Raw genomic sequence first — 5,762 nt, forward strand, 5'->3', positions numbered from 1 at the left:
TGTCTTTCTGGTCAGCGACTGGACTAGACTGTTAGAGAGCTTGGCTGCTACTTAGGGACTTGTGGCAACAGCTGATAGTTTTGTGATATTCTATCTTGAATGAAAATGGGGTAGTGGCTCCTGAAAACCATGGAGAACTTATTTGTATTCCGATGGGCCATTGGGGCCATGTTGTGCTGGGGCTGCACAGACACAGACTAAGAGACAGTCCCTGCCCCAGGCGTCTGCAATCTAAATAGCAGAACGGCGTTGGGAGAAAGTAAGGGTCATTACCCCCATTTTACAGAAGGGAAACTGAGGCCTAGAGAGAAGCAGTTACTTACCCAGGGTGACACAGTCTGTGATGGAGCTGGGGATTGAACCCAGATCTCCTAATATTACTGTAAGTGAAGAACCCCTCCTCCTCTTTGATTTATTGATTTATTTTTAGGGTATTGGGACATAATATTGGCTAGTGCTTTAGGATCCTGTGTGGTGTGGGCCTGAAAATCTGTTTGCTTAAGAAAATCTGCCATGCTGTAGCTAACTATCCATATCTGTCTGAGACTCAAAGCAGAGCTAAGTGTCTCTGACCTCTTGGCCGCAAATGAAGTGGCTGTGCTCACAAACACAATTACGTTCTTTCCTCTAAATTCGATCAAGTCCTGAGAGCAGTGAGCTAGATAAGTATTGCTCTTTATTATGCCAGAACCCAGCTCTCTCGAGTTTTCTGAAATAGAAGCTGCAATCAAATTAGATGTAAAATTATCAGCATTAGAGTCTCTATGGGTGGATCTGCTGACCCTGTGACCGTTTCGTGGCATCTCTTTCCTTCCCTGGAGACTGTGTTCCAAGAGAAGCACGTTGTAGGTTTGCAGTGTGGAGTGACAGAATGAGGAACTGCACTTTACAGGCTTTCCTTTCCCAGCCCGACAAGAACTCCTTCCTTCCTTCAAATCAGGAAGCTGTTACCTTGAGCTGGGAGGAGGCTGGCACTAGGGATGTAAAATGTTAACCGGTAAGCACAGGTCTTACCCATTAGCCCACCGGCCCCAGTGGCCCCACGCCGCCTGGCCGGAGCGGACCCAGCTGGAGCAGTGCCGCCCAGCCCGAGCGGGCCCGGGCCCATCCCAAGCCATGCTGGCCGGTGGGATCAGCCCCAGCCGCTTAATCGGTTAACCATTTAAACAAAATATTTTTAATCTTTTCAATGGTATTTACATCCGAAGCTGGCACATCAATATCGTAAATAACCTTTACTCTCAGGAAAGATAAGCCTTTAGACTATGAACTCCTCCTCTCCTGGCCTCCCCACCCTGATTGCATCGAGGATATTATTTGCAGAAACTCTTTCCTCCTGTGAAATGCAGTAACCGTGCCTATTCCGAGTTGTTCTTTAGCACAGGGGCACAGGAACTCCCATTCTCCCTGTATAAACCGCACCTGAAGGTGCTTTCTGGGGAAAGACAATAGTGAGAAATAAATGAACCAAGGTCTTGTGGGATAAACGTGAAATGGGCTTGCTCTCATCTTGGGCTTGTGAGGATGTATAAAGAGTCTATTCATCCCTGTATCCAGAGCAGAGGTTAAGCACTTCCGTTCAATATGCCATTATGAACACTAAGTCTTTAATAGGAGAGGAGTGGTACAGACATTCCTACGCTGCAAGTTAACTGAGCCTTTAAACTAAAGTTAAAGGAAGAGCTCTTGTGACAAGGGCCGGGGGAGATGTGAAGGGCAATTGGTCAAACTGCTTGGAAACATCCACCCTTGATGTAGGAAGAAATTGCATAATGTTATCAGGCCGGGGGCTAGTCCTTTAGAGTAGCTGGGAATAGTTTTGTTGCGCTAAGATTGTGTGAGGTGCTCTCTTACCACTACCTTGACACGTGGCTTCATCACAGGTTTAAAATATTTCTCTGGGTGCAGGCTGACGATTAGGAAGCCTCAATATGGGAGCAAACTTCTTAAAGATGTAAGAAACAAAATGGCTTCTTATGCCAATGTTGTGGTTTTAAAAAAAAAGGTTAGTACTACGAGCTGAAAAATAAAGGGCAAAACAGTTGACAAATGTAAGTGATTATTTTGTAATCTGATTTCTGCTGGATGGCAGAGGCTTATCTAGCATAGATTTCCAAAGTGAGCGTGGGGGCTGCTTTTCATAAAGACAGACGCTGCACATACCAGTTTTTACTTTAAAAACTGCCCCAGTGTTTACTCCAAAGGCAGTGCTTTTTCAGCGAGAACTTCCTAGATGATCTGATTTGTCTTTTGTGTAGTTTGAAACGTGTGTGTATCCTGCACACATGAATTTGATATTCTCCTGCACCAGGGGTTGGTTGCTCTTATCAAGATGTGTTTGGCATGTCTTTAAGGTGGACCCTGTGCCCCTGAAACGTTGCCACCCGCCCATCTTGCAAATGCTTGTCAGGTTTGACACGGAGCACTTATTTGGGGAGTCTGCTGCTGTGCGTCTGTGTGGTAACCTTGCAGTAAATGGGCAGGAGATCCCCAGGGGACACAGATGAAACTTGTCACTTTCATGTTGCCCACTCACGTTGCAGTTTGTCCTGGATTCCAGTTGTGCAAATCAATTCCAGAGATGTTCTGTGGATGGAAAAGGAGGGCATTTCTTTGTAATCTATTATGAGGTGTTCCTAAGAACACTTGAGATTGTTAAAAGGTCTTAGAAAAATTTAAACAATTGAGTTTTCTTTTCCCCATTCATACTCTCTTTACTTACTGCACTTCACGTGCCTTGGGCAGTGCAAACCGGGTCACAGCGTTCAGGTTCTCATGACCCAGCACTGTCCGGGTTGCAAAGGCTACAAAGGATATGTTTCAATTAAAACAAACCGCTTTCACTAGAATTACAACAGAATGAAGCGCAAAGTGTCAGATTCTTTGTCATCCTGCACCTTGTGCATATGTTTAACCCCGTGCAAATTGAGTGTGAACCACGACCAAATCAGAATGCCAGTGTTTGCATCCATTTTGCACAAGTGAAAATGAGTGCACAAGGCGCAGGGAGATGGAGAATCAGAGCCAACCCTTAAAAAAACAAATCCAAAAAACCCCCACAAGCTAAAAAACTCCCCTTTTTAACCAAACTGAATACACCTCTACCCTGATATAACGCGACCCGATATAACACAAATTCGGATATAATGTGGTAAAGCAGCGCTCTGGGGTTGCAGGGCTGCGCACTCTGGTGGATCAAAGCAAGTTCGATAGAACGCGGTTTCACCTATAACGCGGTAAGATTTTTTTGGCTCCCGAGGACAGCGTTCTATCGAGGTAGAGGTGTACTTGTATTTGTTTTAGGCCCAACCTACCTGAATTGAGGAGACCCTGGTTCAGTCATGTGTAACTTTCTCCCGTCTCCAATACACACACACTCACTTTCTCTTGCTGCCACAGTCCAAACCTGCTGCTCTTCTGGAAAGCGTTGGCATGGCTTGCAGTACAGATGCCCTCTCATCACAGCTGCACGATAGACTAGTTTGATGTGTACCCTGATGCCATGACATTCCCTGAACTCTGGCCAACTGCTCCTTTGGCAGGCAGGGGCAGAGATGCATGCACATTCTCTGCTGACTAAGAGAGGAGTGTTTTGTGGCACGCTACCATGTCAACAAAATCTCCTGGACTGTGCATTTTTCTCTTCACTTTCCCACCACTGCATAAGTGCCGATGGGAGCCCTAGCATAGAGCAGGCTGCCCAGAACAGGTCTGGATGACACGGTGTACGACACGAGTGGCTAACGATGTTCCGACTACACTAATGCTGCACTGGTGCTCGTGCAATAATGAGAAATGCTTGTGCAGAAGAGACCTTGCAGTGCCCTAGCTGGTGTACTCTGACTTACATTAGAGCTGGGGGGGCACCAACTGCCTTGCCCATCCCATCTGGATAGAAGAAATGAGGGTCCCAGCTTTATTACTTTTTTATTACTTTATACAGTGTTGAATTAGCAGCAGGAGTAGCCAGATGTGAGTGACAAACCCTTGATGTCCGTCTCCAGCCGAGGAGTGCATCTGTAGAGCTTTGGTCTTGGATCTGCTTCTGAAAATGGTGTAACCATGTCATTGCATGGATTCATGGAATGCAACAACTTACTAAAGTCATTGATTTCTCTTTAAACAACCCCCTAAAGCTTGAGCGAGACCTCTTTCAAAAGATTACTTAAGCGGGAACTGAATTAAACCGTGGGCCTAGGGTAAAAGCTGTCTGAAGTGTGGCTCCTGTTGCGGTACCTGTGGGGTTGTTGGCTGTATTTGTGCCCTTGCCTCAGTCTCTACAATTTTTATATTTTTTGCCCTAATTGCACTGATCTAGCAAAGAATTATCTTGTCTCTAAGGTCTTTAGTGCCAGGCAATGTATTTAAACCTCAGAGTGAGCGAAGAGCACAGAGAGGAGGGGGGAATGCTTATTAATTAACTAGCTCTTCACTTACGTTGATGCTTTGCATAAATGCTCTTTGGAAAACAGGAAGGACAAACAGGTCAGGTGTGTTCGCAAAGTTGGCGCGTGATTGTTTGCTAGTGGCAGTTCAAACCTTTGCCCTCTGTCGTGGGGGAAACAAACTGGGCTGATTCTCTCTTCTCCTGCGCTTTGTATGAGTCATTTTCCCCGTTACAAAGCCCCGCCTTCTGATTTGCTAGTGTGTTTTGCTTGCTTTGCCACTGGCATGAAAGCACAGCAGACTTTTTGGTGCGTTCAAGGTCACACTCATGCTGTGAATGTATTTTAGAGATTGGTTCATTGAACCTGGCTAAAAGGAGGGAAATGGCTGTTCGATTTAGAATAAGGGGTGTGTGTGAATTCACTAAGTTGGCACTAGTGACTGTCTTTAGGCTGCCACCACAACTTACAAGCTTATTGCAACCTAGCCTCCAAGTGCCATAGAATTCAGGGTGCCCTGATTGAGAGGAAGGATGGCCCAGTGGTTAGAGCACTACCCTGGACTTGAGACCTGGGTTCAAATCTCCTGCTCCGCCGCCGACTCACTTTGTGACGGTGGGCAGCTCACCTAGCCTCTCTGTGTCTCAATCCCCCATCTATCCAATGGGGATATAATAGCACTCCCCTGCCTGATGTGAGTGTGAGGATAAGTATATTCCAGTCTATGCGGCGCTCAGTTATGTCTATGGCCCCAGTACCGTAATACTAAGATGAACAGACTCGGAATATCTCGTAGATGTTCCTAGGCAGAGAAGTTCAAAGCAAAGCTGAAGGTGCAGGAGAGACCTGGTCAGCGTTCCTGTAAAAATGACACACGTTTTATAAGGCTTTTTGCAATAATGTGTTCAGAATGTGGGTCTTAGTGAAATTAGAAACCCTTCCCCTTGCAGAACAGCTGTTCTCCTTTGTGGAGTTTCTGCTGTGGAATAATTTCATCCTAGAAGGAGCAATTATCACAGCCTGGGCCTTGTCTTTAAAACCAACTGTGTTCTTCCCAGACGTGATATTTGAGGGCTTATCTTTGCAAGTGTGCTGAGCAGAGGCGCCTCTTTCTTTGCCTTGGGAGTTAAACAGGACAGTTGTAATTTGTCTGCAGCTGTCCGCCTTGTGGAGAACGTACCCAGAAGCCATTTGTTGCCCCAGTAAAGTGATGTCCCATCAGAACTAGGCATCTTGGGCTCTAGAGGGCTCTGGTGCAGCCTTCGGATTGTTTGGTAGTTCACAAGCAATAGATTTGAGGGGCACAGGTCAGATCCTCCCCTGGTGCACATAGGCACAGCTTAAGTCAATGAAGCAGGGCCCATTTCCCTCACCTAA

The sequence above is a fragment of the Terrapene carolina genome, unplaced genomic scaffold (genome assembly GCF_002925995.2).
Source record: "Terrapene carolina triunguis isolate 2854851 unplaced genomic scaffold, T_m_triunguis-2.0 Scaffold517, whole genome shotgun sequence".
In the NCBI taxonomy this organism is placed as follows: Eukaryota; Metazoa; Chordata; order Testudines; family Emydidae; genus Terrapene; species Terrapene triunguis.